This window comes from Cannabis sativa, chromosome 5 (assembly GCF_029168945.1).
Source record: "Cannabis sativa cultivar Pink pepper isolate KNU-18-1 chromosome 5, ASM2916894v1, whole genome shotgun sequence".
Classification (NCBI taxonomy): domain Eukaryota; kingdom Viridiplantae; phylum Streptophyta; class Magnoliopsida; order Rosales; family Cannabaceae; genus Cannabis; species Cannabis sativa.
In genome coordinates, this window is record NC_083605.1 from 16,372,311 (window position 1) to 16,386,289 (window position 13,979).

The following is a 13,979-nucleotide window of genomic DNA, read 5'->3' on the forward strand; positions in this document are numbered from 1 at the left end:
AACAAGTATGTTGAATTAACATCCTAAATATGAATTCTCTAAAATAATGAAATCAAACACATAAGGGTTTAATAAAACCTTACATTGATTGCAGCGGAATTATATGACTCCTTCCGTTCGAGATCTCTAGCCCTTGATTCCTTATCCAAACTTGGATCTATTTCTCTCCTTCGGGTTTGGTTACCACCGTCTTACTCACTATGATTGATTACTTCACTTGCTATGTGTGGGCATGTCACTCATCACTAAGGGTTTCGAACATGGTGAAGAACAATGAAGGAGGTGAAATCTCTATAGAAGTAACTCTCTCATATAGGTTTGGTTGAATAGTTAGGTTGACAAAAGTGGATGAGTGAAAGTATCATGTTCCTTTTTTAGTGTTTCAACTAGGGCTTAGGGTTGAATTGTATGGATTAAAAAAGAATAAAATATTGGGCAAAAAAACAACCTTGGCCGTATAAGATAGTGGACCTCTTTCTAGTTAGATTTTTGGCACTTTATTTCAACCACTTATTCTTCTTTTCAATAATACCATATTTTCCAATTCAATCCTTGTAAATGTCAAAACTATTTATTTAATAATTACAATTAATTACTAAATAACATTGTGATTTATATAATTTATTAATTAGACCATACAAAGTCTCTTAATTAACAAATTGACCCCAAAATCTCTTTTCTTCACAATTAAGCCCTTGCTTAGTGAAAATTCATAAATAAGACAAAGTCTAATTTTAGAATTATAATTGATTAATAAAATCAATTAAATGAGTCTGCAAGCAGTATTATCTCAACTAGTGAGGGGACCATGGGCCTATATAACCGAGCTTTCAATAAGTAGATCTAGAATTCACCAAGTAAATTCTAAACTTATTAATTCCTCATCAAACCCCTATAGAACTTGGAATTGAATACACTCTTAGTTATATAGAATGCTCTATATGTACCACGATATAGATACGTTATGATTATCCATTGTGACAATCTTAATAGTCAAGGAACCTCTATATATGATCTACACTGAATAGACACAAATTTACCGTTCTACCCTTCAATGTATTTTATTCTTAAAACACTTAGCTACCTATAAATGATATTTCAGTAAACTAATATAATTACTGAAATGAGATCTCAATCATTTATCTCTATTCAGCCAAGCTCGAAGGAAATCATCATTTCAATTCTATGTCCAGATAGAAGCTATAGATTCCATATCTATGATTAGCGCTCCCACTCAATTGTACTATCATGTTTCCAAAATGTACGTATCACCCAGACCAAAAAGTAGGCTCAACTAACAAATCAAAGAACACAAATAACACTCTTGAGATCGAACCTAACCATGTCAGGATTAAGATCCATAGACCTAAGATGAACCATTGATATTGACGTAGAAAGATATAACGGTAAGTTTAGAATATCTTATCTAAGTTCAATATCGGTCCCTTCCAATGTATACTCCATACATCCGAAACTTGTAAACTTTGCCAATGCCCTGGAAAGGATATAACACTTATCCAAGGTGTAAATATACCTATCGCTGATTATCATGCCAGTTTAAATCAGTGAACTGACAAATCAGAGAATTAAACTTTTGAACATATAATCATGATTATATTCCATTGTGCTGACGACACTATAATTATGAACAAATACATATGTTCTGTACTTAATAGAATTTATACATTAAACATAATCATGAAATAAATAATGTGAACCATGCAACATAAAATTATTTCTGATCTTTATTAATTAGTAAATCTGATTATATTGAAATAGGTTTTATTTAGGGCGCAAAACCCAACAAACTCCCACTTGCAATAATATAAAACAAAAGGTGCATTTCAAATAATCTTAACACCTTGATATCTAGATCAAGTATAGTATGTAGTATTCTCTCCGTAATAGGATCTGACAAGTTGTATTCAATACAACCTTTCCTCCACCATTACAATTCCTTAATCACAAAATCCTTGATATTGTGAAATTCCTCTCTATATGTCTACTCCTCTAGGGATAATGGATTCTTTACTTTTTGGCAACTACTTCTGTGTTAGTCAGGAAGTAACACTAATAGTTAATAAATGTTGGTACAATGCCAAAAAAAAATGTATAGAACTTTCCATAGATTGAATAAGTATCTTTCCTGCAACTTTAGCATTCAGTCTCTCTAGTAGACTTAGAGACTTCATATAGGTTTTTACACTTTTCCAAAATCACTATTCCACCCCCAAAGTAATCACCATCTTATCAGTAGACTTTCTAGCACTAAGGCAAGTCTAGAAACCTTATTTGGTGTAGTCTAAGAGTATTAAATACCACCCTTATCGACTAACATATAGTTCCTCTTCTTGATCTTAAGATTTACTTGATTGTCTTCCAATGTTCCTTTCCTGGATTAATCTCACACCAACTCATTACTCCCACTCAACAGCAGGTGTCTGGTCTAATGCATAACAAAGCATATCTGAGACCTCTCACTGTTGATTCAGGAAACTCTTTCATCGGCCTTTATCTTTTCTGGAATAGTTGAAACTTTTCCTTGGATAGATAAAATCTATGTCTAAAAGTCGAGAAGCTTCTATAGATTGCCATTAGAAAAATGCTCCAGCATCTTACTAAAGTAAGTTGCTTGCACTAGAGTAAGCAAATTACCAGGCATACCACAAGCCATAGGTATAGAAAATCTCAAACCTATAATACTAGGAACAGGAAGTTTTGTTAAGTCCATTAAGTAGACGTAATTAACAAGACTTCCTTTCTTGTCCTTGTAATAGAAAATTTTTGGTTACTCCATATGAATGGTTTTAACCATAGTTCTCTTGGCTTTACTTCTTAGTTTCTTATTCTGACAATCCATTACTTGTTTAAACTAATAATGGATTTTCATCACAAGTGTCTTCCAAGTCATAACAGGGTGAGTTCCTTGAAACCCTCCCACTACGATAAGGTACCATGACTTTTTGTCTAAGAACACTAATGGTATTGTCCTCTTCGGTTGTGTCAAAACAACAGAGGCAGTGGGATCATCTTATATCAAATAAGATGATAGAACACTTTTGGAATCAAGAAAAAATATCTCGTCTACTTTGCTACTTTGTTTTCAGACTTAGTCATTTTCTTAGAAAAATAGTATTTGTTAAAACAAACACTTTCTTATCTTAATGACAATAGGATGGTCCACCCCTAATCACTTAGAATAGCTATCAAACATGTAAACCTTAGTTAACAGTTCTAGCTTTTCTTAAGGTCACGATCAGGACATCCATGAATCTAGTAATGGTTTACACTAAGTACACAACCATTCCATCATTCTGAAATTTTCCTATCACTAGGGCATATCTCTAGAAGGACTTAGGCAACGACTAGTAACTAATCATAGACCTTATACTATCATCAATATGCAAATCTAATTTCTAGGGAGGTAAGTTTGGATACAATTCAAAATTCAACTTAATGATCTTTGAACTGCATATCCACCAAATATTTCTCCACCCCTATCAATTCGCAAGATCTTTAACCACTTACCTTAATGGTTTTCACCAATGCTAGAAAGTCATGAAATTTCTTAAACATTTCAAATTTCTTTGCATAAGGTAACATCTAGAGTGATCGTTTTAAGAATTTAACGATAACTCATATCCACCCCTGAATGTACATCCATATTCGAATGATTCTTTACAGAGAATGATCTTGTCAAAACCACTATGAACAAGATGCGAATGACATAGATATAAAGAATGTGGTTGTGGTCTTTTGATGACTTAGGTCTAGTTACAATAAAGAGTTCTTAGAATAGTCCAAGTGGATCTTGGTCACAGAATGCTAAACTCAAATTCCATACATTAACATACACTTTAGATCCATTGACAGAAAATGGATATTAATAACTTGTTAAAGTTGAACTGTATTGTATTCTGGAAACAGAAATATAAAATTTATATTTGGAATCTAAAATTTAAAGTCAAAGACTTAAATTTATACCAAATATACATTGAGTAATGATTCTAGCTTGGACCACTACTACTAATCTAACTCTAAGTCTAATGTGCCTATAGTAAACTTATACAAGTAGGAGATTTCTAAGATCGAGGATTTATCTCATTTCGGGATAGAATGTCGGGAATATAGTCATTTGCGCCATTCAATTTCATAAGAGAAAACAGAAGGACATCATAAGAAAATGATTTATAAACCATTCATCCAATGATAGACTATTTAAGCAAATTCGAAATGAATAAGCTTAGAGGAAAAATTAGGATAATTTTGATTTAAAATAAGAATCCAACGATGTCTCGGTAGGCGAGAGTCAAAGTTATTCTTATTTTACACGAAATTTACAACTACAATTAATAACACAAAATAACATGGTTCAATATAAATTCATACACAATTCAAAAATTATTAAGCATTTAGCAAATAAAAAAGACATGTGAAAATACAAAACTATCATATCTTAAATAATTTCCAAGGTTTCCAACAAACTGATACTGTGTCCCGGTAGGCGAGAGTCAAAGTAATCATTCATTGAATAGAGTTGTTAGCTCATCTAAAATGGACACCATTCTAGCAACCTTTTATTCGATCAAAACAAGAATCCAATGTTGTCCCAGTAGGTGAGAGTCAAGGTTATTCTTATTTTATGAGTATCTACCATTGTTTCATACCTCGTAAATTTATCTCTAAGTAGTCACTGTAGGGGAGAGTCTAATACGGGCGAAAACTTACAAAATACTTATCATAAGATCGTTACTGTATTAAATGCTTCGATGAATAACCAACCATTAGGGGGACGAAGTCTAGCGTCTCGAGGTTATATTGAAAACAAATTAACCATGTAGGACCGACAATGGAGATTGAATGTCCTTATAACTAAAGCTCATTATTTTAAAGAGTTGTATTTTCTTTTGATACCTATTTTAATATATTTATTTTAACATATAATTATTTAATTAAAATTACTAATTTAGATAACTCTAAATATAAAATATAATTTAATATTTATAAAATTATACCTTAGGAAGATCTGAAAAATAAAATATTTATTTTTCATCCTTAGTATTAATTTTTCAATAAATATTATTAAAATAACTTAATTTAAGTTGGTCAAAAATTAATTAAATAATTAATTTTCAACTCAAATTTAATTTTCTATAAATTTATAACTGAATTCGAAATCCAATGTATAAAGATACATTTTTCGAAATTCATATAAAATAAAATTGGAAAATTTATTTTAATTTATGTTGGTCTAAAATTAAATAAATTAATTTTCAACATAAATATAAATTTCCCATTTAATTAAATATCTTAAGAAAAATATCAAATATTTAAGTGTCTTGAATAAAATCAATTTAAATATTAATTTTCTAATTTAATTAAATATATCTAGAAAAATACCAAAAAGTCTACCTAGAAAATATCTATCTAGATAATTCATAAACTAATTACTAATTTTCTAATATAAAACAATATATTTTAATCTATTTATTTTAATTAAATCATTAATGAAAATTACTTGATTTAAGTTGATATAAAATTAATTAATAAATTAATTTTCAACTTTAATTTAATTTTCAAAATTGAAAAAAATTTCGAAATATCTGCATTTAAAATAAATAAATGTAATTCGAAATTAGGTGGGAAAATGATTATTAAAATAAATTAAAATATATACTGAAAATTATTCTAATTTAAGTTGATCTGAAATTAAAAAAAATTCCAACTTAAATATAATTTTCTACTTAAGTAAATTCATTAAAATAGAAATAATTAAGTATCTTGAATAAAATCAACTTAATTATTAATTCTAATTTAATATTTAAGAAAAATATTCTAATTTAAGTTGGTCTAAAATTAATTAAATAATTAATTTTCAACTTAAATATAATTTTCTATTTTAATTAAATTTCATGAATTAGAAACAAATAATTGAGTATCTTGAATAAAATCAACTTATTTATTAATTCTATTTAAGTTCTAAGAAAAATATTCTAATTTAAGTTGGTCCAAAATTAATTAAATAATTAATTTTCAACTTAAATATATTTTTCTACTTAATTAAATATTAGAAAATATAAATTAGTTACTAGAAATCACTATCTAAAATATTTCATTAAACTAAGTGTATTTATCTAAATTAATTTTAAAATAATCCAATGAAAAATTAATTTCATATTTTAAAATTAACTATGTTGCTAATTCAATTTTAATTACATTAAACTAGCATAATTAGCCTAATACAGTTATTTAAATAAGGCAAATGGGCCTTCACAATTCGGGTTGTTCATGTGAGGGGGGGTTGGGTTCAGTATGTCGTACCCACTACTAATGGCCCCCTAACTCTCACACAAGGCCCAAAGGAGAGGAATTTAACTTTTCATTAAATAATTGTTATTCATTAAATAAGTCCAACACTAATTGGGCCTAAATAAAACTATCATATGGTGATATTTTATTTTAGCAACCTAGTCCATTTAAATATTTAGAAATAAATGGGCTTCCTATATGCATCTAAGCCTAAAAGCAAATATATAGGCTCACACAGGTCAAACTAATTTGGATGGGCCCTATCATGTTTCTAGGTTTACATAGATGAAAGAAATACAAAATTTACCTGTTACAATTTATTTATAAGATCTATTGACAATTGGACTATGATTAAAATCAGATCATTGGATCTGTGAACAAGTTAATCATAGCAATTTAGATCAAATAAATAATAGGTTTGTTAAAAAAAAAGTTTTAAATAAACAATTAAATAAAACAAACACAATATCCATGTAACATTTTTGAAATAAGATATTAATATAATTAAATTATTATTTTAAACTAACCAACTAAATTTTGAAAATTTAGGGCTCTTAAAAACAACCTTAAATATCTCATCAAAATTTAAAATTCAAAAATGAAACTAATTTAAAATATCTAGGTTTATTTGAATTATTTTTATCAAGTTAAATTAAATATCTAATAAGATAAATGATTTGAAAATAACTAAAAGAGATATTTTCAAAATTATTTTCTAATCTTATAATTTAATAATATTAAAATAATAAAATAAACCAATTTTAAAATAGATATGGTTAGGTAATTATTATTTTAAGAATAAAATAATAAAAAGATAATAATTATCCTAATTATATGTCAAAATATCTCAAATTAAGCATTATTTAAATTTCTACAAAAATATCTAAGTTATTTAAATATTTAAAATACAATTTATAAATTTCTAATAAGTAAAATGATATAAAATAGCATAAATATTATTTTTCTAACTTATAATTTATAAACAATTAAAATATTTAGCAAAATCACTAATTTTGAATTTGAAAATATTATGGTTAGAATATCTATAAAAATATTTAGGTTAATTTCAAATTTATTAATTATTTAATTTATCGTATAAGATAATTTTAATATAATATTTCAAATTAAAAGATAAGGCTTATCATTTAATATAAAATATGTCCAATATGAAAATATGAAAATATCTGATCTTATAATTAAATAATATATAAATATTAAAGAAATTAACAAATTTTTAAATTCTAGTCATAATTTAAAAATAAAATAATCAATTTTTAAATTTAAACCTCAAAATATAAAAAATTAATAATAATCTATTAAAAATTAAATATTATTAATTCAAAATTGATATTTAAGTTTTTATATATCAAAAATAAAATTTTATTTTTATTTTAGGGTTTGAAAATTGCAAAAATTTAAAATTTGGGGGAAAATCCCACAAAAAATGGATTTTTAAGGTTCCTCACAGCTAGGCTACACGTGCAGCCATGATAGGCTGCAAATGCCCATGGACGCGCGCGCATAGGGAAAATGTAGGGTCCCTACGCCGAGGTTTCTCGGCGTGTGCAGAGTCTTTCTGGCGTGAATCTCCTATCTGAGCGAGGCACTCGACCGTGTCTTCAGACAGCGAATGTCTGAATTCCGCGCACGTTGGGTCTTCTTGTCTGAGGGTCTGGTGCGCATGAGCACCACCCTCGACACCCAATGGACCCCGATTTTTAAATTGCCATATCTCTCACATTTTTAATCGTAATTAAGTTCTGTAAAAATAAAAGTTGCTTAATTTTTCACAAGGAATCCAAATAAAATATTTTCAGAAAGAAAATAAAATTATTTTCATGGAAAAATTTCGTAATACACATTCAATCATCAAATAATCACATAAACTAACATGAACACATCCAAATCAACACACAAATAATATTCATCGTTTTAAATCCATATTTCATGAAAGTAAATCATTACCATGGCTCTAAGGCCAATTGTTGGGAATATTTTACCAGAATCTAGATTGCTAACAAGTATGTTGAATTAACATCCTAAATATGAATTCTCTAAAATAATGAAATTACACATAAGGGTTTAAGAAAACCTTACATTGATTGCAACGAAATTATATGACTCCTTCTGTTCAAGATCTCTAGCCCTTGATTCCTTTCTGTAGCAGAGCATTATCAAGATCTAAACTTGGATCTCTTTCTCTCATTCGGGTTGTTAGGATTTTATGCCCTAAATAAAATCCATTTCAATCTAATTTGATTTGTTATCAATATAAGATTAGAAGTCATTTATGTTTACATGTATTTTTCATGTTTATGGTTTAATATATACAAAATCTGTTAAGTCCAGAATATATAGTCACTCATAATTACACTGATGTCAACACAGTGGAATGTGATTGTGATTATATGCTTCAAAAGACAATGTCCCTGATTCATTAGTGCACTGGATTTACACTGATGTGATAATCAGCGATACAGTGTACTTACACCTTAGATAAGTGTTATGTTCTTTCCAAAACAATGGCAAAGTATGCTAGTTTCAGATGTATGGAGGATACATTGGATTGGGATCGATATTGATCTTGGTAAAGATATTATAATCTTACCGTTGTATCTTTCTAAGTCAATATCACCGGTTGATCTTAGATCAAAAGATCTTAATCGTGACATGCTTAGGTTCAATCTCAGGAGTGTTATTCATGTTCTTTGATTTGTTAGTTAAGCCTACTTTCTGGTCAGGGTGATACGTACATTTTGGGAACATGATAGTGCAATTGAGTGGGAGCGCTAAACATAGATATGGAATCTATAGCTTCTATCTGGACATAGAAGTGAAACGATGATTTCCTTCGAGCTTGCCTTAATAGAGATAAATGGAAGAGCTCTTGTTTCAGTGATTATATTAGCTCACTGAAACATCATTTATAGGAAGCTAAGTGCTTTAAGGATAAAATACACTGAGGGGTGAAACGGTAAATTTATCCCTACTCGGTGTAAATCATCTATAGAGAGGATCTTTCATTATTGAGATTAGAACGATGGTTAAATGTTTATAGCGTATCTATATTGTGGAACATATAGAGCGTTGTATATGACTGAGAGTGCAATTTCAAGTTCTATCGTGGATGCAATAAGGAATTAATAAGTTAGGGAATTTACTTGGTAAATTCTAGTTCTACTTATTGGAAGCTCGGTTGTATAGGCCCATGGTCCCCATACTAGTTGAGACCATACTGCTTGTAAGACTCAGATAATTGATTTTAATTAATCAATTATAATTCTAAAGTTAGACTATGTCTAATTTATGAATTTTCACTAAGCAAGGGCTTAAATGTGAAGAAAACAGATTCTAGGGTTTATTTATTAATTACGATACTTTATTAAGTCTTATTAATAAATATATTAAATGGTAATTTTATTTGATAATTAATTTTAATTATTAAATAAATAGTTTTGGCGTTTAAGTTGTTAGAATTGGAAAAATGGCATTTTTGAGAATATAAGGAAAATAATTGAAAAATGGAAAAATTGCAAAGTGGGGCCCACTTACTATGGTCAGCCACTTGCAAGGGTATTTACCATTTAATTTTTCATTATTTTAATGCCTAATAAATCCTAACCTAAACCTAGGTGGTTGCCTATAAATAGATAGTGATGGCTCACACTAAAAGATGATGAAAATTCTTGCCTTCAAGAAAAAGTTGAGCCATCTATTCTATACCATATTCGAACCACATTGTCCTCTTTCTCTCTTCATATTTTCAAACCCTTGAGTGATAGAGTAAGTGCCCACACACATCAAGTGGTACTCAATCATAGTGTGTAAGGCTGTGAAGAATCCAGATTCAAGAGAAGGATATTCGGGCTCAGATCTTGGTGATACCCTGCTACAGATAGGATACAAGGGTTAGAGATCTGAGTGGAAGGAGGCATTAATATTCTGCTGCACCCACTGTAAGGTTTCTGAAACTTTATATGTGTTTATTTACATTGTTTTAGAGATTCATATTTAGGATGTTAAATAACATACATGGTAGTAAATCTAGATCCTGGTAAAACATATTCAACACGGGTTTAATTACCACCGTCTTACTCACTATGCTTGAGTACTTCACTTGCTATGTGTGGGCATATCACAAATCACTAAGGGTTTCGAACATGGTGAAGAACAATGAAGGAGGTGAAATCTCTATAGAAGTAACTCTCTCATCTAGGTTTGGTTGAATAGTCAGGTAGACAAAAGTGGATGAGTGAGAGTATAATGTTCCTTTTATAGTGTTTCAACTAGGGCTTAGGGTTGAATTATATGGATTAAAAAAGATTAATATATTGGGCAAAAAAAAAAACCTTGGCCGTACAAGATAGTTGACCTTTTTTTAGTTAGATTTTCGCCACTTTATTTCAACCACTTATTCTTCTTTTCAATAATACCATATTTTCCAAGTCAGTCCTTATAAGTCAAAACTATTTATTTAATAATTATAATTAATTACTAAATAAAATTTTCATTTATGTAATTTATTAATTAGACCATACAAAGTCTCTTAATTAACAAATTGACCCCCAAAACTGTTGGGTTTTATGCCTTAAATAAAACTCATTTCAATATAATCAGATTTACTTATTAATATAGATCAGAAATAACATTTAATGTTGCATGGTTCACATGATTTATTTCATGATTATATGTACATAATGTATAAATTCATCTGAAACCCTTTTCACATACTTGATCCTGTTTATTGTGCCGTCAACACATTGGAAAGTAAACATGACTATGTGAATAAAGTTTCCTAGATTTATCAGACATAGGGTTTTACTGATATGATAATCTACAACAGAGTTTACTTGCATTTGGAGAAATGCTATGTTCTTTCTAGAGCATTGGTTAAAGTAAAGCTCAGGTTGGGTGCATGGAGTATGCATCGGAAGGGACCGATATTGAACTTTGACTTAGATTCATTAAACTTACCGTAATATCTATTCAAGTCAATATCGCCTAGTTGATCCTAGATCAAATGATCTTAATTCTGATATGATTAGGCTCAATCTTGAAAGGCTATTCGTGTTCTTTGATTTGTTAGTTAAGCCTACTTTTAGGTTAGGGTGAAACGTACATTTTGGGAATATGGTAGTGCAATTGAGTGGGAGTGCTATCATAAACATGGAATCTATAGCTTCTATCTGGCGAATAGTAAGCAAAGGATGATCTCTTTCGAGCTTGACCAAACGAACATAAATGGTGGAGTACTCATTTCACATAAGCTGAAATATCATTTATACGGGGTCAAGTGTTTTAAGGAATAAATACATTGTAGGGTGTTACGGTAATCTAATCCCTTTACAGTGTAGATCATTCATATAGAGGATCATTGATCACATTAGGATTATAACAATGGATAACTAATGATGTGTCTATATGGTGGAACATATAGAGCATTCTATATACTGAGAGTGCAATTCTAAGTTCTATGCGTGGATTCAACGAAGAATTAATAAGTTAGTGAATTTTAGTGGTAAATTCTTGATCTACTTATTGGAAGCTCGGTTATATAGACCCATGGTCCCCGCACTAGTTGAGATAATATTGCTTGTAAGACTCATGTAATTGGTTTTGATTAATCAATTATAATTCTCAAATTAGACTATGTCTATTTGTGAATTTTTCACTAAGTAAGGGCGAAATTGTAAAGAAAGAGTTTATAGGGGCATATTTTTTAATTATGATACTTTGTATGGTTCAATTAATAAATATGATAAATGACAATATTATTTAATAATTATTTATAGTTATTAAATAGTTAGCATAAAATTTTCATTTATGTAATTTATTAATTAGACCAAACAAAGTCTTTTAATTAACAAATTGACCCCCAAAACCTCTTTTCTTCACAATTAAGCCATTGCTTAGTGAACATTCATAAATAAGACAAAGTCTAATTTTAGAATTATAATTGATTAATAAAATCAATTAACTGAGTCTGCAAGCAGTATTATCTCAACTACTGAGGGGACCATGGGCCTATATAACCGAGCTTTCAATAAGTAGATCTAGAATTCACCAAGTAAATTCTCAACTTATTAATTCCTCATTAAACCACTATAGAACTTGGAATTGAATACACTCCTAGCTATATAGAACGCTCTATATGTACCACGATATAGATACGTTATGATTATCCATTGTTACAATCCTAATAGTCAAGGATCCTCTATAGATGATCTACACTGAATAGGGACAAATTTACTGATCTACGCTTTAATGTATTTTACCCTTTAATGTATTGTATCCTTAAAACACTTAGCTACCTACAAATGATATTTCAGTAAACTAATATAATTACTTAAATGAGATCTCAATCATTTATCTCTATTCAGCCAAGCTCGAAGGAAATCATCATTTCACTTCTATGTTCAGATAGAAGCTATAGATTCCATATCTATGATTAGCGCTCCCACTCAATTGTACTATCATGTTCCCAAAATGTACGTAACACCCAGACTAAAAAGTAGGCTAAACTAACAAATCAAAGAACACAAAGAACACTCTTGAGATCAAACCTAACCATGTCACGATTAAGTTCCATAGACCTAAGATCAACCATTGATATTGACTTAGAAAGATATAACAGTAAGTTTAGGATATCTTATCTAAGTTCAATATCGGTCCCTTCCAATGTATACTCCATACATCCGATACTGGTAAACTTTGCCAATGCCCTGGAAAGGACATAACACTTATCCAAGGTGTAAGTATACCTATCATTGTGTTGGGTTTTGTGCCCTAAATAAAACCCATTTCAATATAATCAGATTTACTTATTAATAAAGATCAGAAATAATATTTTATGTTCCATGGTTCACATGATTTATTTCATGATTATATATATAATGTATGAATTCTTTTTAAGTCTAGAACATTTGAATTTGTTAATGATTATAGTGTTGTCAGCACAGTGGAATATACTCTTAATTATATGTTCGAAAGTTTATTCCCTGATTTGTCAGTACACTGGATTTAGAATGGCATGATATAATCAGGGATAGGTATTCTTACACCTTGGATAAGTGTAATGTCCTTTCCAGGGCATTGGCAAAGTTTACCAGTATCAGATGTATGGAGTATACATCGGAAGGGACCGATATTGAACTTTGATTAGATTTGTTAAAATTTATCGTAATATCTATTCAATTCAATATCACCTGTTGATCCTAGATCAAATGATCTTAATCCTGATATGGTTAGGTTCGATCTCAAGAGTATTATACATGTTCTTTGATTTGTTAGTTAAGCCTACTTTTGGGTCAGGGTGATACGTACATTTTGGGAACATGATAGTATAATTGAGTGGGAGCGCTACCATAAATATGGAATCTATAACTTCTATAGGAATTTAGAAGTGAAACGATGATATCCTTCGAGCTTAGCTAAACAGAGATAAATGGTGGAAATCTCATTTCACTTTGCTGAAATATCATTTATACATCGCTAAGTGTTTTAAGGATAAAATACATTGAAGGTGTAACGGTAATTTAGTGCCTATTCAATGTAGATCATCTATTAGAGGGTCATTGATCAAATTAGGATTATAACAATGGATAACTAATGACGTGTCTATATCATGGAACATATAAGGCGTTCTATATGACTGAGAGTGCAATTCCAAG